This window comes from Oncorhynchus mykiss, chromosome 13 (genome assembly GCF_013265735.2).
Source record: "Oncorhynchus mykiss isolate Arlee chromosome 13, USDA_OmykA_1.1, whole genome shotgun sequence".
Classification (NCBI taxonomy): domain Eukaryota; kingdom Metazoa; phylum Chordata; class Actinopteri; order Salmoniformes; family Salmonidae; genus Oncorhynchus; species Oncorhynchus mykiss.
Genome location: NC_048577.1, coordinates 19,085,740 through 19,098,559, shown reverse-complemented (window position 1 = coordinate 19,098,559; position 12,820 = coordinate 19,085,740). Strand labels below are relative to the sequence as shown.

The window sequence follows — 12,820 nt, the reverse complement described above, 5'->3', positions numbered from 1 at the left end:
GGGCAGAATAAGGGGGCGACTGGGTGTCTGGGGGGGCGGGGTCCCGCTGCCACCAGACGAACCGGGGGTGTCGAAAACCACCCAAAACACAGATTTTCAAGCGGCTTATTAACAAACGGCGAGGGACAGAAAAAAACGAAACATTCATGCTTTAAATGCGACGCCATTAACAATCCCACAATTAATTAGCGACAAATTACCTTGTGTTGATTATTTGCATCGGGCAGGGGGAGAGGAGCGGGCGGGGCTGGCGATCTTTTGTTTTGGTGGCGATCGTTTGTTTTGGCTTGAATGGGCTGTTTTTCACAGACGACGAGGGTGGGGAAGAGTGACGATAGACTGACTAGACTGACTTCTCCTGTGCTGCGTGTCTGAGCCTCTGGAAGAGAGACTGAGGATGAGACTCACTGAGGAAGACGTGGGATAGTTAAACATGGGAGAAAAGAGAAGGAAATTTCCTCTGGTGCAATATTACCAATACAGACCGTGTATCAGCCTATGAACTCTGCCTAGCAACGACATAGCGAGCAATCAGTACGACTACATGCAGAGTGATTGTAGAGGCACCAGACAGTCAGCACTGTGACTGTATGTACGCCATCTTCCCTCTCTACAACCCAAACAATGCTTCCTCTATATGACGACACGTCTGTGTATATACGATGACGGGTTTCAGAAGCGAACCGTCTCGGTGCCAAACGACCATGGCGCCATGCCACGTTAAAGCAATACGTTGTGAATACGGTGTGGCTGGCAGTCTGGCACGCATTGATGCGGTGTATGAGTCCCTATACACCGAACCCGCTGTTAAACTTGGCATGAGTGCCAACGTTGACTCAGCACTGGAGGGAAAAAAGGTGTGGTTTGGTCAGTTCCCCTTCCTGAAGGCCACCTTCAGCTCAACATTGGTGCTCAGGACGCCATCCCTCACTCTCCCATTGCATAGTTTCTCATGACAGACTGACTGTTGACATAAACGTGAACAAAATCTAGATTTAGTTCTGGGTTACCCAAGATTACCCATTGCATTAATGTCATAACATAAGTATGAATTTCAATGCTTTATTTATGAGCAACGATACTGAATTATCCTACTAACTCCCATCCATTACAAAAGGCACAGATAGTCAACCACAGACCACACACCCTGTCAAAAAATAACTGAAACCCTATTGAAACTCTGCCAAATGTGCAATGTTGACGTCTGCTGCCCCCAGCCTCCAGCGTGTGTACATTAGGCTGTGTGATTGTCTCATTAATGCAGACCACCTAGTGTTTCCCAGTGTACTACAGCATGTTGACTCCCCTGGTACCGTGTAACAAACACTGGTACTGCAGCAACATGGGGGCATCGCCCTGACACACACAGCACGCGTGCACACACACAGCACGCGTGCACACACACACAGCGCCAGAGAGAACTGTCTGGGAGAAAAGACTAGGGCTCCCTTGAGCGCAATAAGCTCAATGGGGTTTCTCGCGCTGTCTGACAAGGGTCGCAGATACATGGTGGAAAAACAAACCAATCTACAGCTGTTTGATTACTAACTAACAAGTATGGCGCTACAATGCACAGCCTCTCGCGAAGCGCACACACACACACACACACACACAAACACTCCATCGGGTCTCTGCTCTTTAAAAAAGTGTCCCTGAATGGCAAATTAATTGAATTACACCGTGACACAAAAGCGGTGTTTTGGAAAATAAAAAGTTAGGGGAGGAGGGAGTGTGTGTGTTTGGGCACTGAGTGAACACTGCTGCTATGGATCTGAGAGCAGCACGTCTCTCTCCCTCTCCATCTCTAAGGGATACGCAGGCGGCACTGTGCTGGAAAGAGTGTGAGATAATGAGCTGCTCTTTACCTGGCAGTGGCAGACAGAGCAAAATCCAAAACCTACTAGCCAGAGGAAAGGGCGTGAGGGAGGGAGGGAGCGAGAGCACCCACCCGGCTGGCTGGTTCGGGGAAAAAAGGTGAGAGAAAGAGCCACACACAGCGGGCGCCATTTTGACCCCGACGTCTCGCCATTTTACAAGAGAAGAGAGGGGGTATGAAAAGTCCCTGACCCACACACACACTTCTAAACAAAAGCATTTGCATACCAAAACAATAAGCTTCGCTCTTCACTGCCAAGAGGATTCCCTTCATTAGCCAATAGACGACTTGGGTTGAGTACAGAGCGTTTTCAAGGTGTTCTTTAACGATGGTTGTGGAGTGGTTGAGATAACTGCTAAGTTATTCTGCGTTCATAACAAGTGGGGTACTAAATGTAGACTGGGAGAAACGAGTTGTGTGCGTTCACGTGCTTTGAACTCGTTGAGAATAACGTTTGGCTAATGGCAAACAGGCTCCGTCAACTATGAACGAAAAGTACAGCTTTCGTGCTCGTAAACAATTTACAGTGTTTACACACACTATAAATAGATTGTCATACATTTCATAAATAAATGTTTTGTTGTTCCATTTAACTGCTGAAAATGCTGTTACCAAGGTAATTTCCTTGGTAGGTGACGTCAGAGCTCAGCATGTGGGAGAAGTTGGAGCTCAGAGAGGAGATGAGTTCCCCACTAGTAATTACGAGTTGGAGGGGCATATGCTCATATCTGCGAATTTACGTGATGTTTTAAGCACAACATTTAGGTAACAATCTGGTATATGTACAAATATATCTACAATATGGCAGGTGTCATTCATATACACAACATTTACACAGCCTGCACACCTTATCAACTTGAACAAAGTTGTGTATACCCATCACCCACCTCTTTTCCCTAGTAGTAGTCAGCATCTGCATCAATGTCAGCAGAGTAGATGATTAGGCTTATTCAGTTTTCAGGCAGGTCTTTCAAAACTAGCCTGGGAGGAGGCAGGGAAAGGCAGAGAGCGACTGTGAGATAGACTGACCAGCTAGTTAAACATGCCAACATGGATTTAGGAACTGATGGTACTCGGCAGCTGAGAAAAGATGACAGGAGAGGTATGAATGAGTGTACCCAGTGTTGCGTGAACAAGGTGTGATTCGTGAAGCTCCGGTTTGAAGCGTTGTCACGCCGCAGGACATGGCAACTAGCCGTGAGCTAGTTGCTATTTTCCCACTCTACAGTACCTGTCTGGCGTTGACAACTGAATAGTTGTCAGAACTGCAAATGTATAGGCTACTGTGAAATTAATAAATCCGTTCTAGAAAACAAAAAGTAGCCTATAGACCTACACATTTGCCTTGGAACATTTTGGAATAACATTGTAGCTTCTCTACTGTAGTTTATTATCCAACATTGTTTATTAGGCCTATGAAGGCAGTTAAATACAATGACCACCTTCCAATACTAGAATGTTTCCATTAATTATATTCGCCAAAGATGTGGATGCAACGGTACACCTACATCACCAAACTTACAAATATTTACAAGTTGTTGACTTTTTCATTGCAATTTGGTAGGCATATTTTACCCCCATCAGACCACTTCCAGTATCATATTGTTTTCGAAATACCTTGTAGCTTGGTTCTCCTCATTACGACTTTGAAAAAATACTTCGTTATGACGATGAAACCCAAACCAATGGTAAAGCTTTGGTAAAAAGCCTTTTTGGTAGTTTTTCCGAAATGAACACGTGAACTTGTTTCGCAGGGTTTCAGACACGCCAAATTGCTTATGAGGAAAGGGGCTTTTGTGATTGGTTGAGTCAGGTCAATAATTGGCCATCAATACTGAATAAGTGTAAACAATAAAAGTCTTAATTTCTTTGAGATAGGTTAAGATGCGTATTTGATATGCTATCATACCATAAATTACACAACAATAAACATTGCAGTAACTTTTCATTTATGTTATCGAGCTACATGGCTGAATGAATAGTACTCTCCATGAGTTTTTAGCTGAGTGATGAACTGTGTTTGGCTGAATGGCACATTTATAACTTTTTGGAATAAATGTTTAGTAGGGAAGATAAGGGAGTTATAGGTCGACTACACCCAGAATGCAAAACTGTCAGGGGAACTAAATATGACTTCAAACTGTGTATACAGGCAACATATTCTTCCTCCCTGTAGTCCTAACCTGCATCATGTCCAAAAAGACAGAATATAAATCTAGATTCATACAATTCCCTATAAATAAAGGGGACATAAAGTAAGGAGATACTGATAAATACAACCAAACAGGGTCTACATAGGTTTTCCTTACCTGGCTACCCAGACTCAAAGGCTACGCCAACAGACGTTAGTTTCTTCTCCGTAGCGAACGACAGAGCGGGAGAATGTCAGAAGAATAAGGGGTGTGTTTAGAAGCCTATGAGCGTCATCTAACTCAAAAGGGTACATAAGAAGCATAAACAGAAAGGATATTTATTTGGTTTGCAGAAGAGAAAACACATTAGGGAGAAAACAGGTGTGTTCCCTACACCCAAATCTAGCTAAAAAACAACGCAATAATATTATAATAACAACAACACAACAGTAAATGTCACAAATATGACATTGGCGTATTGGTATAGACGGGATCATTTGGCAAGAGGCCTTACTGCTCCACACTGCATTGCTGTTTTACTGTGCAGCGCAGACGTGTCAAAATGTACAAAGAACCTAAACCCTACCTCCCAATATCTAGACAACACTGTACAGCACAACACTACGTAGACCAGGTCATTTCAACCAGGTCTTTCTAGTTTAACTAAATGTTGATCTGCTATACTTAGATAGCTGGTCTGTACACTTCTTCTGTGTGTTAGAATACAGTGGCATCCCATCTCCCTAGGGGACATCTTGTACTGTTTACCCAACAGCTCTGACCTACAACGAGCTACACTAGAACTTCCAGCTAACAGAGACTCTGTTTTGGCAGTTGATCATGTAAAAATGGTTATACACTTGGTATTGGTATGTACAGTCCTTTATGTCATGTCAGCCAGTGATGATGGGGAGATGTCGGAGGAGGCTCAGTGTGAGTGGATGTGTGTGTGTGTGTGTGTGTGTGTGTGTCACATTAGTTGCCAGCCATAAAAGTGATGGGTTGTTCCACAAAATGAGTCCCTTTGCATCCCTTTGATATTTAAAGTTGAACTTGTGCACCAATTAAAAAGCCTGTTTAAATGAATGAAATAAAATTTGATTTTTTTTAAATATGAATAAGACTTGACAAAGTGCCAAAATTCAGCATTTTGACATGTCTCATAATATTTAGACATTGATCAGCTTCCCTACTCATTTGCGTAGACTACCTAAATAACGTTGAATAGTTGAAAGTAGCCTAACTGACTGTTATTACACAAGCTGTATGTGAAAGTACATTTGGAGTGAGATTAGGTTTATGTAGGCTATTGACATCTGATTTGCCCAAAGGTATACTATCATACATCCATGGTTGATTGGAACTTATCATTAGCCCTATGAATAGGATGCCATATTCATTATGTTAAAACTAGAATCCGCAGTTGAAACAACAACAAAGCCGCAACCCCGCCTCTGTTTTGATTAAAAGCTGAGGGATGGGCCTCCAGAAATGTAATCACTTTTAAATTCATAGACCGAGCTATGGCTTGCAAGGACCATTATATCAAAATGATAGTTTTAACCATGTTTTGAGGCTATACAGTGTTGCTTAAATGTATGTTGTTTACAAATATTGGAGTAAAACAATTTTAGATTTAGGATTCATGATGGGGTAGAACAGTTGAACTAAGCTCATGAGGCATTTATAAGTTGTATTCTCGAGGAATCAAATTGGCATATATAATTGATTTATGAGTCCAAAAATGTATCAAGCAACTGCAGATTGCCACTTTAATATGACACTTTTACCTTCAGATAGTATTTTATGTGCATTCATAAAGTATTAACACCCCGACTTTTTCCTACGATGGAGGTGCAGACGTGCCCAGCAGCTCTCTTCCTCTCACTCACTCCCTCATAATAGTTTGTAGCTCAAAGAGTTCAGATTCTACAGACAAAAGTTGGCACAGTCAGTACAGACTTCAGACGAGTCCCATGAAGCTAGTGGGGGTCGGGAAGCTAGTGGGGGTCGGGAAGCTAGTGGGGGTCGGGAAGCTAGTGGGGGTCGGGAAGCTAGTGGGGGTCGGGAAGCTAGTGGGGGTCGTGAAGCTAGTGGGGTCGTGAAGCTAGTGGGGGTCGGGAAGCTAGTGGGGGTCGGGAAGCTAGTGGGGTCGTGAAGCTAGTGGGGTCGTGAAGCTAGTGGGGGTCAGGAAGCTAGTGGGGGTCATGAAGCAAAAAATGCCCAAACTCTTTGGACGTTTTATTGAGAAAAATAGATTTTCGGGGATGTCTCCTGGTCTGATAAACACCGCTGTAACTCTGACACCTTCCAGCACAGATGCGAAAGGACGATTGAGAAGAAGGCGTCCAGCTTGAATAGAAAGAGTTGTATTGGTATGCTAATTAGATTGAAGCACAGGCACGTCAATCGACTATGGGGTAGGAGACCTTGACAGTTCCAGAACAGGAACTAAGTACCAGAACACTAGAAAGCTAAGCTCTGGTTGGTTGGTTCTTTGAACAGACCTAACAGGAATAGAGGTCCAGAATAATATAATTGTTCTATACAAGTGTGGAGTGATGAAAGGAGCATTCACCAAGGGCCAAGAGGGGCCCTGAAGGGGCCAGGTGCATTCTGGGAAGGAAACAGTCGGGCCTCCAGTAAACAGGTGCTTTGACATTCCTCTCTTTCCCCCTCCTCTCTTTGTTCACCCCCCTATTCCCCCCAGCAATGAATCAAGGACGCTCACTTGGTACAACCCCGAACTTGGCAGTAAGAATGCTCAGCGCAGTCCAAAAACCATAAACACTACGATAGTTTGTGTGAGGCGTAGGTGCACGCATGCTCTCAACTACAGTATAGTACACCCGTGTCTGTCATAGACATTCAAACCAGTAGATGGTGAATTGCGCTGACGTCATCCACGTATTCCTATGGCAAACTCCCGATGGCGCATGAAGCCGGAAATATCAGAATTTGAAGCGCCGCCATATTGCTAAATGGGACTGAACGGCACCAACAACAACAAAAATCAGCTAAGGATCACAGTGACCGTAACTAGCAAAGGAACATGGTCGATGTAGTCTTTTTCATCCTGCCTGAGAGAGTCAACCATAATGTCTACGGCATGGGGGGGCAAGCCTCCTCGTAGCCTGCCGACCCTTCATTTTGGTCTGTGTCAGCACCTGGTCCTGTGTGGACAAACGTAGTAGTCAGAATGGATCACTACATAAAATATATATCTCGATTTGTAGCAAACTTTAAAATAATTCACAGTGGGGATTGAACTTGATCATAATAAACACATATTAGAGCCCAAAACGACATCGAAACATTTTTTGGGTGGGGGTCGTCCTGGCAGTTGTAATTTACATAGGCTTTCTACGGCAGACCAGGACTTTTGGCACCACTAGGTTGCTATGCAGTAGCCGACCAGCAGAGCTCATGACATCACGCTCCAGACAGGACCCGGATTCAGACGGTTCTGTAAATCGTTGTCCTCGCGTCTATTACTCCTAAATCTGTTTAGTCAAAGACAGACCAGAGAAACGTGAATGAGTGAGACGACAGATGTTAAAATCAGTTGGCTGGGATTTAAACATGTACTGGCAGGAGTAACATGCATGATTGATCCGCTGTACTGTGCAGTCCAGTCAGGCAATGGCAAATCTGCTTCAACCCATTTGACATGATTAGTTTGACAGGGATAGTAAGGGTTGTGTGTGTGTGTGTGTGTGTGTGTGTTGAATTACCTTCTATGGTTCCCAACTTAGTTTTTCTGCCCAGAAGCCTCTTTCCATTGACCTGGTACTCCTGGTTGCTCCCCACCACAGCAAATGGGATCATCTCCAGACGATAATGAATCCATGCGTCGGTCGGTTGGTCGTGTTTGTGTGTGTATTTACAACACTGTAAACTCACCTTTATCCATTCAGTCATCAGAATCCTCGTCAAACACCTTCAGAGGGTAGACGTCGATCCCGTTGTCTCGCAGTCCTTCCCTGATCTGCACAAACATAAAAACAGAAACACGTCACAATCTGACACCATGTTGCAGTGTCACATCAAATGTACTGTAGAACAGCAGTCAGGGCAAAACAATGGCTGTTTCCACCTCATGTCATGTACCAAGTCACCCTGGTAGTCCGGGAGGTGGAGGAGTGTGTGTCCTGCCCAGTGCATCACACACCAAAGCCTTTCACTCACCACCAGGGGAAAGCCCGGGGGAAGGGAAGCTGAGACTTGTATCACATCAGAATCCATCGACAGTAAATAAGCCTGCCGGTACTCATTCTTCCAACTCAACTTTCACTGGCTAACTGCCAAAAATAAAAACAGAGGGAGGCTTGGTGACATCATAAATATTATTCATGTAGATCTCCAGATACACTGGTCCAAACAATCAGGGTAAGGTCACCATTACTGAAACGATAAATATACAAGTATTTAATCTCAGAGAATATGAAATGATTGACTACATGTCACCGTACTGTATTTCACTCAGATTCCACCATAAATACTCATGCTGTTAAGGCTGGTGATGACCTTAAACCATGTAATGTGGAGGTTAACAACCATTAAACAAATATACAGCCGGACACAAAATGGCCGCCTTTTTTATAATGACAAACACAGACAGGCTTCTTCTGCCAGCGGTGATGGCCTTTAAATGAACGAATGTTCCGCTCACAGTTTACACTTGGTCGATGATCAAACAGATTTTCTACATTTCTCTGTTTATACTTTTTGAAAAGTTTAAACTTGTAACTTTTTAAACTTTCTCAGCCTTCGGCCTACATTATAGGATGAAATGTAAGCTGACTACATTTAAAAAAAAAGCTACAACAGAGCACGCACCCACACACTGTTGGACACAGATGGCAAAACATTAATAAAAAGCTCTCTAGTTCCCTTGCATGTCAACTGCTGCAGGGAACAAGAAAAAAAACGATCACAATCCCAAGATCACAATCCCAGGGTCGTACATTGCCCAGCCCATGCAGCCAACCAAAACAAGCAGGGTTACAAGCCCCAGAGCTTCTACCTTGCTCGGCCTTGCTCTCATTGGGGGCGGCAGGGTAGCCTAGTGGTTAGAGCATTGGACTAGTAACTGAAAGGTTGCAAGTTCAAATCCCCGAGCTGACAAGGTACAAAATCTGTCGTTCTGCCCTTGAACAGGCAGTTAACCCACTGTTCCTAGGCCGTCATTGAAAATAAGAATTTGTTCTTAACTGACTTGCCTAGTAAAATAAAGGTTAAAAAAATAAATTGGCTGTTGTCGTGGGAACAGTAGCCAAGTCGCCCAATGTGTATCCTCCTCCAGAATTAATAAAGCTGTCGCAGGATGCCAGAGAGTGGAGACTTGCGTCCCTCTAGAGAGTGTGTGCACATGTTCCTTTTCTTCTCTCTGTGTGTGTGTACAGGTTCCTTTTCTTCTCCCAGGCTGACCACTGGCCAACAGAAACGGAGGAACAGTGGGAGTGGGGGGGGGGGTGCAGAGGCTTCTTCTAGACTAAACAAAGCAGGTAGTTTAGGCCTATCCTGGAATAGAAGTGACAACAGGAAGAGAAAGTAGCATTTGAGAATTCCATTGAATTCCAAATAATATAAACTACATTTAAATCGACAGAGGGCCTCTAGTCTCTATACCACAAGCATGACTCAGTCATCAACAGATAGGGTTATGCTTTCTATCATGGAGGAGTAGCTACTAGACAGCCTCTACCACTAGACAGCCTCTACCAGTAGCTACCAGACAGCCTCTACCGAGCAGCTACCAGACAGCCTCTACCAAGTGCTGCATAAACCTTACTCTAAATTCCCTAGAGTAGTGGTATCCAGTACAGTAGTTTATCCAGATGGCTGCTGTTTGTAATGCCTGGCATCGCTTCATACCGGCCTGTGTGTGATCTTACCCTCTCGTTAAAAAGCAAATCTACAGATCAACGTCATAGGCTTTTTGTGTACACACACGTGCATTTATACACATCACACACACACACACACACCTTACCGTCTGTTTGAAGAAGTCCCTCTCCTCCAGGGTGAGTGTGTCTGCCTTGGCGATGACAGGGACTATGTTGACCACTTTACTCAGACGACTCATAAACTCTACATCCAGGGGCCTCAGACTGGAGAGAGACAACATGGGGGGGAGGGGGGGGGGGGGGGGGTTTGGAGAGAGACAACATGGCGGGAGAGAGAGAGAGGGGAGGGAGGGAGGGAGGGAGGGAGACAACATGGAGGGAGAGAGAGGGGAGGGGGGAGAAGGAGAGAGAAAGATGTTAATAAGATAACTTCCAGAGAAAAGGAGGTATTTTCTGATTGGTAGGTTATATTGTAATGCAGCACTGTGGTATAATTGAAAACATGTCCAAAACGTGTATTCAATCACAAAGGACATTTCTTTTGAGTATGATAGAGCAGTTGTGGGGCAATGAATGTCACATCCACTGATGACTTTCAGTCATGGATGTTATGAGACAGATATACCACTAGGGGGCAATGGTGGTCCATTGTCTATTATTTTCTGATCGATGAGCAGTGTGCCAGTATAATCCTAATTCTCAAATTTAAAAGACGGATCTTTCCAAGGTTAAACACAAAATGCACAAAACGGTTAGGAGGAAAAATGTGGGGATAATGCAACTGAATACATATCTATATTGAGCATCTTGTGATGAGAGATATTGTCCTCAACTGTTGCTGAATGTGTAATCCTAAAAGGTGGGATGTGATTGGTTAATGACCTATAATGTTCATTTCTATGTATAAAATGGGTCGTACCAGAGAGCCAACTCTGGAAATGTGATGTGTATGAAGACTATAGTGTCCCACACAATAGGTCTAAAATTAAGGGATAAAAGCTACATCAAAAACGATAGTTTGGAGATGTTCCTAGTTTTAATGTTGAATAAATGAATGTGAAAATGTGTATTTCAGAATCTGAACATAATCCATGTTAGAGCACACTATACGTTGTATAAATGACTTCAAGATGCCTGTATCATGTACTGTTCACAGATCATTGGTCTTACAGGAGGCATGTATAGGTCTAAACATGGCCTAAAATGCCCACTTTCATCATGATTTCCTAAAAAATAAATCGTTTGTGATTCGAATGTAAAAAGCATTTCAAAGCAGCCATTTTGGATGCAACCATAGTCATGTGTATTTATCTCAAACCGCTCCAGCTGGGCTTTACAGAAGAGTGGCCAAAAAAAGCCATTGCTTAAAGATCAAAATCAAACACTTGGTGTTCACCAAAAGGCATGTGGGAGACTCCCCAAAAATAATAGAAGGTACTCTGGTCAGATGAGACTAAAATTGAGCTTTTTGGCCATCAAGGAAAGCGCTATGTTTGGCGCCATCCCCACAGTAAAGCATGGTGGTTTCAGTCTTCCAGAGATTTGATACCGGGATGAAGGTTCACCTTCCAGCAGGACAATGACCCTAAGCATACTGCTAAACATCCCAGTGGCTAGATGTGCCAAGCTTATAGAGACATTTCCCAAGAGACTTGCAGCTGGGATTGCGGCAAAAGGTGGCTCTACAAGGTATTGACTTTGGGAGGGTGAATAGTTATGACGCTCAAGTTCTGTTTTTTTTTGTCTTATTTCTTGTTTGTTTCACAAGAAAAAAAAAATGCGTTTTCAAAGTGGTAGGCATGTTGTGTAAATCAAATGTTACAAACCCCTCAAAAATCCATTTTAATTCCAGGTTATAAGGCAACAAAATAGGAAAAATGCCAAGAGGGGGGAATACTTTCGCAACCCACTGTAGTTCACTACTTTTAACCAGAGACATAGGGGCTCTGCTCAAAAGCAGTGCACTACAGGGAAAAGGGTGACATTTGGAATGCACAAATGGCTTTGGCATCGTGTCTATGTAATTGACTACAGGCCCTTGTTTCAAACCTCAACCGACTGACGATAATCCATTTGTGAAAGCAATGAATAATGAGGGAAGAAAAAGGGAGAAAGAAGAAATGGGGAGTATTTGGGTTTTGGGGAGAATTTTTTTAATAGTTCCAGAGCTTCTCAAGTCTAGACCATGAACCAGGTTCCACCCACAGTAAGATGTACATTTGCTTATAGAACACCAGAACACCAGAATTCAGAGTTATACCCTCACATTGCCCTAAAGAGCAGCATCGACTACCCAACACATTATTTTAGTGTCTCTCCCCTCATCGCCTGTCATGCCATCTGTTTTGTGACTAAGTGTTTTGTGACTAAGTGGTTTGTGACTAAGTGTTTTGTGACTAAGTGTTGTGTGACTAAGTGTTGTGTGACTAAGTGTTGTGTGACTAAGTGTTGCGTGACTAAGTGTTGCGTGACTAAGTGTTGCGTGACTAAGTGTTGTGTGACTAAGTGTTGTGTGACCAAGTGTTGTGTGATGTGTGACTAAGTGTTGCGTGACTAAGTGTTGCGTGACTAAGTGTTGTGTGTCGTGTTGTTTCTATTCATGTGTGTGCCTCAACACCAGAAAGGCCCAACCACCACTCACCCCTGTCCACACTGCACCAAAATATGTGGCTTCCGGCTCAACCTCTACAGCCATCTGAAGACCCACAAATACTAGACCCTACTGGCACGTGTGAGACTAACCCGGGTGCACACAAGGACACTTTCCTCCCGGTTAAATGAATCTAACAAACTGCAGATGTGAGTAATAGGAACATTTGCTAAGTCACTAGCAGAGCGGCATGAGGCAATGTGGTTGGTATTGCTGAGACATTAAGAGTGTGCGTCCATGCAAACGTTATGAAAAATTAACAAAATAGCCACCACCCGGGTGTTTAATCAGATTATATTTGCTGCTAGTTGCT

The 12,820-nt window shown here is 43.6% G+C and overlaps 1 long non-coding RNA gene across 2 annotated transcripts in view; it reads right to left on the bottom strand.

The window, feature by feature from the left end:
* The window catches only part of LOC118938222, an 86,744-nt gene extending 80,732 nt beyond the window's left edge, over nt 1-6,012 (bottom strand). For both annotated transcript variants that reach the window (XR_005035474.1, XR_005035473.1), the window contains exons 1-2: nt 4,186-6,012; nt 2,764-2,857 (exon numbers count right to left, since the gene is read on the bottom strand). This is a non-coding gene — a long non-coding RNA (uncharacterized LOC118938222). The remainder of the gene's footprint in view (nt 1-2,763; nt 2,858-4,185) is intronic.
* Between the last annotated feature and the right edge of the window lie 6,808 nt (nt 6,013-12,820).